Raw genomic sequence first — 18,203 nt, 5'->3', positions numbered from 1 at the left:
CGGAGTTGAGCAAATTAATGCTCAATACCGAAAGGCAACTTTATTCATTTCAAAGAATCATGAAAAATAATAAAGCTTTCTACCTTATATTCACAAAAGTCCATCATTTCGATGAGTCATCTTATCCAGAGATTTTTCAGACTTTAAAAACTGTCAGGAATGATCTAATTTCCAGAGGGAATATAAATAATATTGGAATTTCTGATATGAAGAACGCATTTGACAAACATTCATTTGTTAAAATTTACAACATTATTTGCTACTTGTTTCACGACACCGGTATTAAAATTGATATCTATCATAATAAAATCATTTACCCTGTTCCTACTGAAATAAAGAAAATTTTATACGACAATCACAATATCCCAACAGCTGGTCATTTAGGTTCTTCTCGTATGTATGGAATGAAATGAAATGTTAAGGAGATGTACTACTGGAAAGGCATGCGAAGCGACATTGAATCCTATGTAAAACAGTGTAAAGCATGTCAACAAAATAAAGCACTGCGTAGAGTAAACCGTGCTCCCATGCAAATTACTAGCACTTCCACTGAACCGAACCAGCGAATATCTCTGGATATTGTGGGTCCTTTGCCAGAAACGGGCACCGCAAAATTAAGATTCATTCTCACTATCCAAGATGACCTCACTAAATTTTCTACCGCATATCCTATCCGAAGTACAACAGCTGAGGAAACCAGTGAGTGTCTTTTGCATTACATATCTATTTTTGGCATACCCAAAATGATACTTACCGATTTAAAAAGACCTGCGAGTTCCTAAAAATCAAAAACCTTTGTTCCTCTCCATACCACCCACAAACTCAAGGTGCTCTAGAGAGGAGCCATTCCACGCTTAAGGAATATCTTAAATTCTATATCAATGAAGAACACACAAATTGGCCTCGGTATGTCTATACTGCAATGCTAGCTTATAATACATCAGTTCATACAACGACTCACTTTACACCTTACGAATTAATGTTTGGCAATAAACCATTTATTCCGAATTCCATTTACAACGAACCTCCTGGAACTACATACCCTGAATATGTCCGTCTGTTACAAAATCGATTTAAACACTCAAGAGAAAAAGCTTTGGAATTTATAAGAAAGTCTAAGGAATCGTCAAAATTATATTACGATACCCACACTTGTCCCGCTAAATATAAGGTCGGAGACTACGTTTATCTTAAATATCATGTACGAATGCGGAAAGCTCTTTTGCCTCTCTGGAAAGGTCCTTACAAAGTGGTAAAAATAAATGGTAACAATACGCTTACCTTATTAATAAACAGACGTCACATTACCCATCATTTTGACCAGGTCAAACCAGCAGCCGACGTAGACCTTAATCTGTGAATATATATGTAAAAAAAATTAGATATAGCTAAATATAAATATAAAATGAATAATTACCTGATAGTAGACTTCGCCTACTGAAAAGAAAACACAATAGTATTATACTATTAGTTAATAGCAAACCCAAAGTCTATGTAATTAATTTAATTTTATGATAATACCTACCTTCTTTACATCTCGTCCTAAGGCATCATCTGGCTTATTTGTTATTTACAGGGCCTCGTCCCAAGGTCAATCACAGCAAAGCTATCTACAACCTCTCATCTCGAGTCCTGGAATATACTTTGACCCGATTGGAGAACTCAAAATGAATGTTGGTCACTTAGACGTTGTCACTCCATATGATATATCATATATCTTACCTAATATTCAAAATATTAATGAGGTATTAGGTACAATTCGATTCCTTTGCAATCAATTTCAAAATAATATTACCTTCGAACTTGAATGCCATAATGTTCTAGAACCATTAACTATTAGATATAAAGATATTGTTTCTGCATATTCTTCTATCACTCACCTGACAGGCACCAATAAATTCAAACGTAGTGCCTGGATAAGTGGTGTAGGCACACTGTCCAAAATAATATTTGGCACTCTAAACGAGGACGATGCCGTCAAATATGATAACGCTTTACAAGATTTACACGATAACCAGAAAAAATTAGCTTCTCTGACTAAAGAAAATATTTTGGTTACAACATCCACATTTGCAAGTTTAATGAATCCTTACATACAATCAAAATTAACGAGATTATACTTAACGAAGGAATCGAAAAATTAACATCGAGATTCAAGAATTTATCACAAGCATATAATCATATAGAAATTAAGTCAAATATTAATTCAATATTACAAAGTTTAGAAGCCGCTGTACTCACTTTATCATTCCAATTAGATGACATCATTAATGCTATCATACTCAGTAGCCAAAACATTCTACACCCAGCTATACTAACTCCCACGCAATTATTCCAGGAACTTATTGATAATCATAGATATCTACCTATCAACCATAAATTACCAACAACTTTAGAATTAAGTCATATCCATGTATTAATGAATGTTTCTAATGTAATGTGTTTTAGCTTAAGGAATAAGATAATTTTTATTTTAAGAATTCCTCTTGTATCTTCTAAGGAATATAACCTGTATCATAATATTGCATTACCTACGCAATAGTTTGAAACCTAACTCATTTATTTTTGTAGTACCTAAAAGTAAATATATCGCATTGACCAAAGATAAATTAGAATATTGCACCTTAGAATCAATCACGGACTGCAAGACGATAGATTCCCATGAATTCATATGTGATGTAATTACGGTGTATTCGACAAGTGCAAACCCTAGTTGTGAAAGTGAACTCTTATCCAACGTAATAAGTGCTTTACCAGAACAGTGTCAAACAGATTTTATCTATGGACAATTAGATTTGTGGAAACAAATTAGTAATAATAGATGGATTTATATACAGTCACAGAGTAACAAATTGTCAATTGAGTGTAATAATAAAGAAAATTCAGAGCTAAACATACTTGGTACGGGAATTATTACAGTTCCAATAAATTGAAGTAAGTAATGGACCCCTTTTCAAATTACAAAATATAGATCTTGACTCATTTACTCCAGAAACAAAATATAAATTAAAAGCGTTAGCAGAGGAAACACAAAAGATCTTAAATCAAAAATCTATTATAAAATACGGGGATCATTACTCTATACTCTTAATTATAGTTATTGTCATTATTATAATTTATGGTGTGTTTAGGTTATTTTTGTTTATTAAATCACGTGGCCGTCTTACCTACCAAATCCCTTTTGTCATGCAGACAGTTCCTGCAGATCCACCGAATCCAGAACCTGCAATTCCTATTGTAGATCCTATGGTTCCTATCCAGGTTAATAAAGCTAACCAGACTCCAGAAGATTTTCCACCAGCCAGCACCAGAAGGCACATTTAGCTTCTTCTTCCTAAACTTCGAATTTTAACCCCGAAGGTTAGGTTACCCCGGGGAGGTGTTACAACCCTACACTGTTACCCATTTTGCTGACCGAAACTACCGACTCATCACCTTTTCCCCCAGAACATTCAGTAGCTCGCTCCTCAGAGTCAGTCCTACTCCAACCTCCGATTCCGACGGTCGCGTTTAATAATTAATATTGTTATTATTCTATTTCGAGGACTCACCCCTCAACCCTTACTATTTCTAAGTTTAGTTTTGTGAACACTTTTTTTTTTAAAAAAAGCTTCAAGTCCGTACTTATCAGCTTCTTCAAAAATGGTCTGGTTTCATTACGTCGTAATAAAGAATCACAAATGAGTACACGGTTCATTAGGTTTCTTTCAGTGAGTTCATGAGGCACCCATATATCGAGCTTTTTTGTGTACCCAGCTTTATTCAAATGAGTCAAAACCGTTTTGTGGTCAATTGCCAGTTCTTCAGCTACATCGTCACTACTAATACGCCGATCTTGCTCCACTTTTTCAAAAATGGCATCAATTTTGTCCGTAACAGGGCGATCAGAGCGAGATGCATCTTTGATATCAAAATTTCCGGCTTGAAAACGCTTAAACCAAACTTGCGCTACTCTCACAGATACTGCATTAGGTCCATAAACATCACAAATTTTTTCGCGGCTTGAGTTGCATTTTTACCTTTTTTATAGTAAAATTTTAAAATGTATCGAAATTCTTCTTTAGATTCACTCATTTTAACAACAACAAAAACAAATGAAAATCACACAAATTCCTAATTTGAATTTGGAAGTGCCTTCTTTAAAATTAAAACTTTTTAATGATACCAAAATCAGCCAGATAGAAATGGTATAGCCAAAGAGATTTTATTACAAGTTCATACATACTATATGCGAAAAGACTTTTTCCCCAACCTAATATTTATGTGTATATGAACAATAATTAAAATAACGCACACATAGCAATATATAACTTGGTGGTAGGGCTTTGTGCAAGCCCATCTGGGTAGGTACCACCCACTCATCATTTATTCTACCGCCAAACAATAGTACTCAGTATTGTTATGTTCCGGTTTGAAAGGTGAGTGAGCTAGTGTAACTACAGGCACAAGGGACATAATATCTTAGTTCCCAAGGTTAGTGGTTAGTAATTTAAGGAATGGTTAATGTTTCATAAAGCGTCATTGTCTGTGGGTAATGGTGACCACTTACCATCAAGTAGTCTGCTCGTCCGCCAACCTATACCATAAAATAATGACAATATAAACATATGTACGATAAGCTAAAATGTTTATCGTAGCGATTTGTTTATGAAACGATGGAACGATTAACGATTGACAAACGAACAATTAATGATTTTTCTTGCCGTTGGCAAACTTGTTTATAATTATTTAAAGTCATCGAATTTCATTTGGTTTTGTTAGAAGTTATTAAGTCCCCAAGCTTAATTTGTCATAAAATATTATTTACTCAATTTCTCTGTACGTAATAATAATATATTTAGTTACCTTTAATTTGATACAATTAGGATTCATGTACGTCAAAATAATTACTTCAAAAGAATATCACTTAAATATAAAACACAATTTTGGATTAAATAAATTCTGTCTTTCTCATGTAGATGTTAGTGCCAAAAAGCTTTAGCAATTTAAGTTTCTTGTAACTTGTTTCTGAGAAGATTCAGAAGTATCGTAAAATATTTAAAATGTTTTAGTTGATGGATTCTTTCATCAAAGGCATTCCAGATAAAATCGAGGATTGATAAATTTAAAAGATTACTGAAAATAATTATTAAATTTATCTACAAATTTTCATTGAAAAATTAGCCGATACATTCTAATAAGTGTCACGAAACTATACTTTTTTGGCATCGTTGAATTCTTTCACGTTTTTATAATTTGTATAACATAAAAAGAGGTAACTGACTGAAAATCATTGTGACTTCAAATACAGAAAAAAAAATTGTAAAACGAGGTATAATATTAAAGATACTATATATGAAATGAACGTTATGAAATTTTTTTACTGAACTTTTTCTTAAGAGCAGAACTCTATTAGCCAAAATGGCCGAGATGACCTAACCTAACCTAACCATTATTAGAGCCCAGGCATGTTATTGACCTTAGCTGGGGTTTAAACTCGGTGTAGGCTTAAATCGGGATAGTCTTTATAAAGGCCAACAAGACAATCAATACAAACTATAAAAATCATCTAGCCTATTTTTAATGTAAGAATTATGAACTTCTTACCATACAAACGTGCTTAAATTTGACCTTCGTGGTGAGAAGTGTGTACACTGGTTTTCATGGGAACGCCACTCCGAAGTCTCGGGTTCGACTGCCAGCTGAATCGGTATAAAAAAAGTTCATCAGTTTTCTATGTTGTCTTGGGTCTGGGTGTTTCTCGTACCGTCGTTAGTGATTTTCCATAACACAAGTGCTTTAGCTTTTTGGGATCAGACTAATGTATGTGATGTTAAGAACCTATTAGACGCCGCATATATTGAAAAAAGGTTTTATATATTACTTAAAATTAATTTTATTCTTCAACTTAATTTGATTGAAAAACCTTTTTAAATAAACCTAAATCATTATAAGTTAATATTAAATTATAAATTTATTAATGTTTTATCAAAAAAAAAATTTAGCATGAAAGGTAAAAAGCTTTTATAAAAATCAACACGAAATAATATATAAATCAAATTTCTGACAGAAAGTTAGTCTCGAATATTTAAAATTTTCCCTTCAAGAAATTCTAATTACAAAATTCGTGTAACGTATTTGAGCTGAATGATTTTGAAATTCATCAAAGTTACTAATTGGTAAGAACATTAAGTCATCCGTGTAATGTTACTGGCAAAGGGCAATATAAACAGCATTCGACGAATTGAAATATTTATGTATCCCATCCAACTTCGCGCAATTAGTGTAAATATATGCCTTCTCAAGCAAATGCCTGAAGTTTGTTGAGATGCTTTATTTAAACGTTTTTACGCTAAAGAAAATTTTATATATATTTAAGTAGTTTGATTTTCTCTTTTTCTTTTTTAATAAAAATATAAAATGCTAAGAGAATCTTTGTGTTATTAATAAAATGTTGATTTTCTTCGTAATTACGTCGTCTATTTAGTGTTGTACGTCTTAGTCAGGCTTAGGTTGTATGCTCGAGTTTCTTACGTCATAAATACCCGTCCTTATCTTTTTTTATACTATTTAGGAAATACAAATAAGGTAAAAAAATCGTTTAGCTCTCTGCCTCGAATCCCTAACTGCTTCAAACCATTTGTAATTGTCATGTCGGAAGGTCAAGTATGTACCTTTGCAAAGTATTTATATGTATTTATAAATATTTACACAATTTACCTTCGAAACATTTCTAATTATATATATGTCGGAGTCAGTCGTCACATGAACGCAAAGATAAAAGTACCCAACTTGACTTGATTGATTTGTTGTTTACTCAATGATAATTTAGATAAAACGACAATTCCTAATTATATCTGTTATGATTTTCTAGCTACCTGCGATTGACTTATGACGACTAGTTCCGATTTCGGTAATTGTTAATAGCGTTACGAAACATTATAAACGATTATTTAATTTGTATCTCATAGAAATAACTCCAAATTGACTGTTCTTGATTGACGATAATTCATATTGGAATATTTTATGACTAAAAGTCATAATAGCAGATTTAATTACTTTGTATTTTCATTTAGGTAAACACGTGGCTGGCGTTTCGCGCCACGGACAGAGTTGTTGGGAGTAGGGGCTAGGGTATAAATACCGTATTCACTGGCTAGTCTTCAGTCGTTTTCGAGGATCGACTCAAGCAAGAGCTCTAGGTTCCGACAAAACTGTCGGTTTACCCCTCAGGCTTGACTGCCTTTATTACGCTATTTAGTTAGCTGTACGTGTCCGCTTGTAAGCGGTTATGCTGCCCTTCAGCATATTGCTTTCGCTGTATATCTCTGGTTTATCTGTTTGCTTTTTTGTTTGTGTATAAATTATTTTAATACCATTATTGTAAATAATAAATCTATTGTTATTTAAATTAATTGTTGTTTCTTAAAATGGGAGCCCGACCTCCTGACGATCCGTCTAATACCGCCCTCGATCCTATATATAGTTATGTCACATTATATATGCATGTATACGTGCCAACAACAAGCACAATGGACTCACCCTTCAAACTGAATCACAACAATACCGAGTATTGCTATTTGGCAGTATAATGTTCGATAAGTGGGTGATCCTAGATGGACTAGCACAGTCTTACCATTAGATTTTAACCTACTTATTTCGCCAATAAAACCAACAATTTAATTATGCTGTGTGCCGTTTTTAAAGGTGAATAAGCTAGTGTAACTGCAAACATAAGATCTTAAAACAAAGTTGGTGGCACTTTACGGCGAAATGGGTAGTGATAAGCACTTACTAGTCATCAGGTGGCCCAAAGACATCCTTCATACATTTAAAGAAAAATGATAAATGGTATTATACCAAGGAATAGCAGTACATTTAGAAATGTTTCAAGATACATTTTAAGCGATGCCAGTAACAGCAAATACATCACACGAGAACGGAACGAAAATTTTTGAGAGCACTTTGTTGAAGGTTTGCATAAATTTTACCGTCTTCAACCGCATGTAGGGGCACTTTTAAACCGTATAATACATTTTATAACCTAGAAACTTTGAAGTGTGTTTAGTGCATCGGATTCGTGTCTTCTTTGAATAAGATTATATATAAATTTTATAATATTAGTAGTAATTTAATTTGAATTGATGATTTAACCGCAGATGTGTACATTTGATCATTGGAGTAACAATTAAAAACATTTCTTAAGCGTAGGTATAGTGCACCATACTCTATTGCTTCTTTTTTTACATTTAACAATCCCGCGAGGTTGATTATAAACTAATGGTATTTGTAATTTTATTGTGTAATGTAACAAACAAAGCTATAATTTATCAAAATCAGAGAAAGTTATTCTTAACTAATTTAAAAGCATGGTAGTTTGATATTGGATTTATTCAAAGCATTCTATAAGATCCTTTATCAGAATCTACTAGGATGCCCCTGGAATTCTATCTAATGGTTATTAATAATAATAAATATTATTGTTTGAAAGAAGGGACAACGGGACAGACGTACCTGTGTAAAAGTCCCAAAATTAAATAAGAAAAAATAAGAAAAGCTATTATTTTTACTATTTGAATAACATGTAATGATTTGAGAGGACGACAGGAAGAAAGGAGTATACGAATGTCGATACAATGGTATATTTGTCGTCGTTACTTCGGGTTTTTTATTATGAGAAACCATAGAAGCAAAATTTTCCAGGCAACCTAAAGGGCTTGAAACAAGTTCAATATTACGATTGCTGCGTAATTAATACTATAACATAAATTGATTGTAACATCCACATTACATTTATAAGATATTAAATGATTTATGTGATTGTAATAAAAAGTATATATAGGAGATTCCTTTATCCATTTAAGCGACTGAAAAAAAAAACAAAACAGCGCGCTAAATTAAACTGCCATTGATTTTTTCAATTGGAGAGTATGGTCGATATTTGCTCGACTTGCTGTTTGTTGTAATTTATTAGTGTTTGCTAGCTCAGCTGAGTGAGTAGCTTACTAAAATATTTATGATTTGCGTGGTTTATTTGTGTTTAGATAAATTCAAAATTAGAAAGCTTTTTGTGGTTTGTTAGTACATTTAAATTCTTGATTTTTTTTTTAATCTTTTTTACTTATCATATCTAAATATGTATCTTACATAACGAAAATAATTATGATAAATCTAAACAGCATTTCAATGTTTATGGTCTGTGTTACAAAAATAACTTTTAATATTTAATTCATTACCAAATATTGCTTATCTTGTCCTTGCCGTTGAAAGAAAACATTCATTCATTTCATTCCACTCAACCATTCGTTATTCTCACGCCAACGCATCATTTAAACACTGGGATGAGTATCCCATAGAAATGAAAGCATATTTTTTATCTGAAACGATATGATTAATAATCTTAGCGCGAGAAGACATTTGTATTTTTCTCACCAAGAGTTATAATTCATTCGTTTATCTTAACATGGATTTGGCAAACCGGGCCACATTTTTCTTTGCCAAGTTTTTTCTTTATCTTTTATATTTTAACGTGAAAAAGTATATGATAGTTAATTAAAATTATTTTATTTGTAAAAAAATTCTTCTTATTACATGTTATCCCTAAATATACATAAATAATTTCTAATCGTAAAAAAACATTGTAGTTATCAATGTATAATTTTGAATAAATATATATCCTCAAAATGTGTATTATTACATTTGATGTAATTTAATTAGGTAAATGTAAGTTTATTAAAAAAAAGATTCTATTATTTTGAAAAATAATTGAGAAAAATATTAAATAAATAATGAAAAATAGGCAGGCGCGACGTTAGTAGTATTACCACTAATATGATTTTCTTGTCTTGTTCATATTTTCATATCCTATAGATGAGACTATAATAACTTCTTTTAGCTTCTAAGTTCAATTAGCTTCAATCTATATTATTAACAGCAATCACTACACTTCGATCTTGTCTTTACATTAAAGTTAATTTAATTTAGATTCAAAATCCACACTGCTTGTCTCGATTATTATCTATTATTATCATTTAAGTATTAATCCTGAGCTAATTAATCGTGTTTAGCGATGAAATAAAACAACGAAAGGTATATAATTGCTAATGTTAAATAATCATATGTCTATAAAAAATTATACACACAGTTTTAAAATGATTACTTTCTTAATTTCCTCGACGTAGCGAACGCAGCGAGCTTGGTAAGTTTATCTTATTCATTTTGCACGGAGAGCGGGCCTCGTTTCACGTTTTAATTTTCCCGAGGTTTAACATGTCGGGTAATTGCGCCTACTCGCCATTATGCAATGATTTTTTCAAAAAGCTTTCTATTTTACTATTCCGTTTTTATTACATTCGTCCGTTGAAACAACTTTAATCTAATTAAATTTCCATGTAGTTTGGACTTTTATAAATTAATTTATATAAATTAATGTGCTTCTACAACTACTACTACTAAGATTTTAGTTACGTATTTCTTACTTTTATTATTATTTATTATTATTATTTTCTTATTATTATGTATCTATCTTTGTTTTTACTTTTATCATTATTTATTAGAAAATATTATACGTACGTATACCTGACGTTAAGAGGTCAGTGATGGTAAGTGGACAAAGTACACTAGCATTCTAAAACACCTAAACTGTGTCAATTCGTCGTTTAGGTTTAATTAAAAGTGAATGGTTAGTGTAGGGGTGGAATGACCCCATCTAGACTTAAAATGCCTTAATACTATAATATACATTATGAATTTACCTAGAGTAAATTATTTTTTAATGTGCATAATTTATATTTACAATCAATATCTTGCATATGTGATGAGAAAAAGTAATAATACAAATGAATATAATAGATGAATTTCTGCCACATTAGTAACTAATGATCCACTGTAACAATGAGTTTGCATAAGCTGAAGCCTGCTTATTGTCAGAGATAAGACTTATCAATCAGTAGCGCATTAAAGTGCTGTTATTTGCATACATTTACGTTGTAAGTACCTGTGAGCACTTAAATCTCCATAACTTAGACTGGTATGTACAGAGCCAAACCACGTTGAATAAAAAACTGAATAAAAAGTATTTAATAAATGTATGTATATTTTTAAGTCTTATAAAATACATTTTACTTTTCTTATTTTATGCGAAAATCTTCTGCAACAACGTTACAGCAGTTTGGGTTAATTTCGTCTTAGTTTAAGCGGCTCACTTGTGGTTTACGACGCGCAAGCTTGTATTTATCGCGCTCGCCTGATGAACTTTGTATAACATAATGTCCAGTTGATTAAACAGAAAATACTTACTTTATAAAATATAAGATTTGAAAAATAAATTTTTACTTAATGCTTCTGCATTCTTGAACATTCGTCAGTTTTCAAATTAATTCCTTTATCGAGTCTTAAGCTCTTAGTACCTTTTAAATCTAAACATCAAATCATTGCGACGCAATGTGTCATTCTCGATCGGTAAAGCAGATAATCGGTCATACTACACACGAAAATAGATCTTAGGGTGACGAACCTTTTCTTACCCGACTGTACCTAGATTTGAATACATACGTATATCACAATAAAAAAAATATCCAAAATTGCTATAATATAGTAATTTTTTATGTAATATTATATAAAAAAATGTTTATATGCCTTGTCAAACAGACCATTAATTTTAAGTGGTCACCTCCGCACATAGATACTGTAAGAAATATTTACCATCCTTCACTATGGCAACCCAAATGTCCCTTGGGCCTCTAATTACACTGGCTCGCTCAATATTTAAGCCGCAAAACAGTAGTATAGAGTCAATATTTAATAACGAAATCTATTCGGTGGAGAATTACCGAAAGTGGATGTTATCTAGATAGGGGCTAATACAAAATGCGTCTCAGATTAGTATATAAGTGTATATGTTTATGTAGAATGCGTAGTATGTAAGTTATTTGGACAAGACGGATTACGATTTTACGTCTTTACACGGCGATGATAAGTGTGGACGTATGTAGTACAATAACTGTACTTCCAAATAGTAACAAAAGTCACGAACAATCATAAATCGTAATACCGTATAATGAGCAACTATGCGAAATTTCTTGTCATTTCTTCAAAAACGCTTCATTGCAAAGTTCACTTGAACGAAATTGATTTGATTTGACTATTACTGAACACTGAACGAAAGTGCACTAAATGAATTGAAGCACGACTATCATTCCCTTTCCAGACTCAGTACATCGTCACCAGGAAGCTCTGTGTTTTGGTCTCGGTGTTGAAATATATAGCTGCATTAATGACTAGGTATGCATATGTAGGCTCATCAAGTCTATGATGTTATGGTCCAAAATAATGGAGGCCCTGAAGAGATATACGTATAAATGCCACGTAAATGGCAGACAAAGGAACCGTGCTTATTAAAACTGTATTCATAATATAGTAAAGTTTAATAAATGCCCAATCTCAGCCATAATATAAACATATATACATACATTTTATCCTTTTCTTTACATCATTTTCATTATAGACAATTTTTTTTTTGAATAATCTTCCTTCTCCTTAAATTTTGTATATATCTTCCTAACTCAAAGTAATTTTGTTCAAATACTTACACATATAATTTATCCAAAATATAATAAGGCAAAATACAAGAGATGATTGTAACTATTCGAAAACTCTTTATATTCATTTTGTTTATTATTGATATTTATTTTTGTATAAAAATATATTTAAAATAATGAGACACGTGCTTGTTATATAATAATGAGTTACTGTTTTCCCTTTGCGTTGTTCGAAACCATAATTGATGGGCAACGATATTATAAGAGCGTGTACAACGCATTGATTGAACATCCTTACAATTTACATATTAAATAGCAGAGAGAAACCGATCCTTTGTTTCAGCGCTCGTTATATTTCACTTAAGAGATAACTTATTACATTTAGTAATAATATTTTCAGTATCACCTATTAGTCAATTGAACTTATCAGGACAAATTATAACTTTCTAAACGTCAATTGTGAATATTTTCTTTTTATATTCATGCATATAATTCTTAGGATTTAGGCATGGATGGGAATGGATATAGAGGTAGGGGATGACCAAATAAACCATGGACGGATTGTGTGAAAGAAGATATGGTTAGAAATAATATCACTTGTGAGATGACGTCCGACAGAGAAGTGTGGAAAGAGAAGACATGCAGCGCCGACCCCAAATAAAATTCGGGTAAGGACAGGAGGATAATGATTCATGCATATACTTTCGATTCAATATAACTCCCATAATTAAAATATTAGTTTAGTTTTTAAAGTTATCTTTTTTATGGTATAGGTTGGCGGACGAGCATATACCACCTGATGGTAAGTGGTCAACATCACCCATAGACAATGAAGCTGTAAGAAATATTAACTATTCCTTACATCGTCAATGTGCCACCAACCTTGGGAACTAAGATGTTATGTCCCTTGTGCATGTAGTTACACTGGCTCACTCACCCTTCAAACCGCAACACAACAATACTGAGTACTGTTATTTGGCGGTAGAATAACTGATGAGAGGGTGGTACCTACCCAGGCGGGCTTGCACAAATTTAAAATGTTCATATGTTGCATAGTCTTTGATCCTTTTGTTCTGTCAGCGTAGACAGAGCGAAAATTGTCGGTCAGGGCGTTGCCAAAACTGAAACGATACATGAGAACTTTGTATGTAAGATTTGTAAATCTCCAGAACGTCCGCAGAACGATGCGCAGTAATATATTTATCTATCTATCTTTTAATATTTAAGTTTTTATATTTATCCAAAAAAAATGGATGGAATGGAGTTTATGTAAATTTATATAAAAAGCATCGCTATCAATTAATTTATAAATAAATATTTGTTTATAATAATAAATACATTTCGTGTTTTTAATATTTTATCATAACAAAAAATATATGAGGCTTGCGTTAAGATGATGAGATCGAGGATAAGCAAATGCACCTTATAATGAGTAGTCACAAACAGAGATACAGATGCCGCAATTGTTTTTAACTTTTCCTTATGTATCTGAAGTTCAGTGTGCATGTAGTTAAAGTAATATCTCTCTCTTGGTTCAAGCCGGAATACAAAATTAATACTTTTGAAATTCTATTTTTGAATAACTTCTTTAGGCACGTTATAAAAATGATGATAGTCAATTAATATAATGTCACTAAAACTATATAATAAAATTGCTCGTAAATCCGCGAATTACCTTTAAAGGTGCTCAAAACAGACAAAATCGCACTATATGTTATTTTAAAATTCTTATTTTGTTAATAAATTGTAATTATGTAAAATTTTGATTTGTTTACATATCTTTTTTAACACAATATTAATAATAATATTTTAAGGCATAACGCTATACCACTGTTGCGAAAATATCAAGTTAAAAAATTCTCAAGTGTGCGACGTGTAAATATCGTGATAAATGAACTGTTCGCGTTTGTGCAAAACAAATATATATGATTGATATGTGTGCAACGGGATTTTCAACAAAGGATGTTGACTGTACGAAGGCTTCGCATCGACAATTTTGGATAAGAAGAAAATACTTCGACATAAAGATAAATGACTTAAAAATCTGGACTCCGATATAAATATAAGTCGACAAAAGTTCCTTTCATAAAATTCGATCATGTCTATGACATCGTATTGCTAAAAATCACCTATTTTTTATGTTATTGGTTAGCGGACGAACATATGGGCCGCCTGATGGTGAGTGGTCACCAACGCCCATAGATAAGTGCGCTGTGAGAAACATTAACAATTTCTTTCATCGCCAATGCGCCACCAACCTTGGGAACTAAGATGTTATGTCCCTTGTCCCGTGTGCCTGTTGTTAGACTGGCTCTCCCCCTCTCACCCTTCAAACCGGAAGACATAACAAGTACTATTGTTTGGAGGTAGAATATCTGATGAGTGGGTGGTACCTTCCAGACGGGCTTGCACAAAACCTTACCACCAAGTAAATATTAATACGAATGCAATATGAAAATATGGATTTATTACAGTAGTATACATTCATAATAATAAGTCGAAAGACATTGCCATCTCAAAGAAGTCTCGCGACGAGCTAAATAACGTTAACTGAAATTGTACAATAAAACGGTGATTTAGAAAGTGACAAGCGGAATGAAGATTGAACAATTGTACAGAAGAAGCGTTTAAGTGTGCACGGCTTGTAATTCGATTAGACAAATCGTTGTACTACTGATAACACTTTAAATCGTTACCTTGAGAAATTTCTAATACAGATGTTTTACAAGATTCTTGTAGTCTAGATTCTAGTAATGAATTCTAGTACCCAATACTTATTATTTTCAAACCGTGTTCTTATCGAATATGAAATTACAACACATATTAACCATTAAAAGAAATTGAGAAATGAAATTACAATAATAAATTACTCTAATAATAATTTTTAAGTAAAGTAAAATCTTAGCAGTTGTTATAGAAACCGTTGTTAGCTTGAACAAGAAAAGGCTCTTCGTAAACATTATAAATACATTGAAAATATTTAAATAACTTACTGACTTTCAATTTATATATATATTTTGTAGACTATAAATAAAATATATATTAAGTATTCTTTCATAAAATAGCAAATACAAAAATAAAATTTTAGTACCTATAGTTATTGTAAAATTGAATAAAGAGTACAAATGTACCTATGTAACATTGCACCACTGCTGTTAACATAGTAAAGCATTTAATATTATTAAACCATACGTAAATTATAGGATTGTCATGTCATTTGGTTATATTCGTCCCTGTATTATGTACGAAGTAAGTATAATTAGTGACCGCAGATATTCTGCGGTGACACCGAGAAATTCTGATATGCAACAATAATTGAATTCTATCAATTTCTGAGGATTTGTAGTTGACAATGCGATAATTACTCATATTTACTAGAACCCATTACATGGGACAGATGCTGGTGTAGATCAGAATACAATTGTTTATTATAGATGATCTGGTAATCTGTTGTAAGGGATTCTGTGGTTGATATAAATAAATTGAATACAGAATTTATTTATGTAAATGTTCTAATGCTTAAGTAAAAGTTTATGCACTTAGTTATACATAGACACGGAAGCAAATTTATTGATAGCAAAATTTATAACGTATCTCTCGGTAATTTTTCTAAATGAGAACTCTTGTTTCATTTGCTTTTGCTAATTTATTGGCTTCTGATATTTATTTCTAAATGAAAAAACTGTGTGAAAAATCAAACATCTGACATCTTTGTTAAACTGTTCTACAACTAAGAATATAATTTTCTTGGTTTCTTGATATTATAAATTACATTGAAAATTGGCTGTTTTCACATTAAGTTCAAAGTTAGTTAAGTTATACGGAAAATCTTAACTTTTATTGAACGAGTTCACCTTTAATGAATTTCTATATAAAATTATTTTTATTTCTATACAACCAGAATGTCTTATTAATAAATTAATTTATTTAATCTATTAAATAAAAAACTATGATATTTTCATCTATTTCTCTGAGCTCCTAAAAGCTTATGTTACATGATATAACTAAAAATGATTTTCTATTTTTCCATTGTATTACATGAACCTTCCTTATGATTTTCAATATATTTGTGCTAACCGATCTGATTAGGACCATTCACTTATCGGTTATTTTACTTAAATATCAATAGCATGCAAACATGTTAGGTACCTTACCTTGGAGACATTATGTGTTGTATGTCATATAGGGTTGTTGAGGAAGTATTTATGAGGAAGAGGAGGAGGAAGAGGAATTGTCACGAGAAAATTTAGAGGATGCGGATGAGGATGAGGATATTTTTTCAGAAAGAGGATGCAGATGAGGAAGCGGTAGAGAAAGCGGATAAGGAAGATAGGAAATTATAAATACTAGCGGACCCAATCGAAAAGCCGTTGTCCTCTCTGTACATAACATACATACACTAAATTAATAATTAAACTATTCTTTAACCACCCAAGACCAAGAATCATCAAAATCAGTCCAGCAGTTATGAAGGAGTTCAAAAAAATACACAACACAAACACACAAAATAAGATGTGTCTATTACAGCTCCAGATTCCTCATAAATTTTGAGGAAGCAATAGCGGAAGATGATTTTTAATTTTTATTTATGAGGATGCGGTATCGGTTGAGGAACTCTAAATATTGCGGAACTTTTGCATTATGAGGAAGAGGAAGAGGAATCCTCAGCAACCCTATGACATATGACATTGTCATATCAGATGATGTTGTCAAAATAGTATTCCGCATAACAGAATTTTACAAACGGCAATTAACACATAGAACATATGTGGGACAAAGGTTATACTGCTTAAATATAGACGCAAATATATGTATATGTGAGAGTATAAGAGAGAGGCCTCTCTTATACTATTCTTATGATGATGTAACAATAAACGAGATCGAAGAAATCTGAAACGCAAAGCAAAGAGCTTTAAGAGCATTTCGTGACTCGCGACTGTAAAAACTGCATACGTACTAACTGTATGTACAATCGATTTTACAAATACTCGACATTTTTGAAACTGTCAGGTCTGTAGCGTACGCACACACGATTTAATGTATTATATTGTCAGGTTGCACGTACTCAAATTAAATTATTACTATTTAAAAGAAAAACCCTTGACCTCATATAAGGTTAACCTGAGTTTACCGAGGACTACTTACATTCAGAAACTAAAACATTAAGTATGATAAAACTTGTAAATAGCATATTCTTGTATGTAGCAATAATAAAGGCGGCCTTATCACTATATATTATATTATAGGCCGCAACTGCTTGTGTTCGCGATAAGCTCCAAAAGTATTGAACAAATTATCATGGGGTTTTCACTTATAGACAGTGGGATTCATAAGGATGGCTTACAAAAAATGTATAAATTTACAAATAAAACCACCCGTGAGAAGCCGGGATGGCCGCTAGTAACTACTATAGACAAGAAAATATAATATACAGGTACTGGGTTTTGTGTCCAGACATAATGTATATAAAACACCAGCTTACTCTGCGTTAATGCCAGAACGTAAGCAATAAATTTAAATATAACTTCATAATATATCACCTTTTAAAAAATGTATATACAATTTCTGAACGGAAAAATATTTAACATTCCGTTAAGCTATTATTAATTTATTCTGCCAGCAAGACTTTTATTAGAATATATTAAATTCTTTTTGAAATAGATCAAGAAGTGTATTTCTATTGTT

This window comes from Vanessa cardui, chromosome 13 (genome assembly GCF_905220365.1).
Source record: "Vanessa cardui chromosome 13, ilVanCard2.1, whole genome shotgun sequence".
NCBI lineage: Eukaryota > Metazoa > Arthropoda > Insecta > Lepidoptera > Nymphalidae > Vanessa > Vanessa cardui.
Note: the sequence above shows the minus strand (reverse complement) of the source record.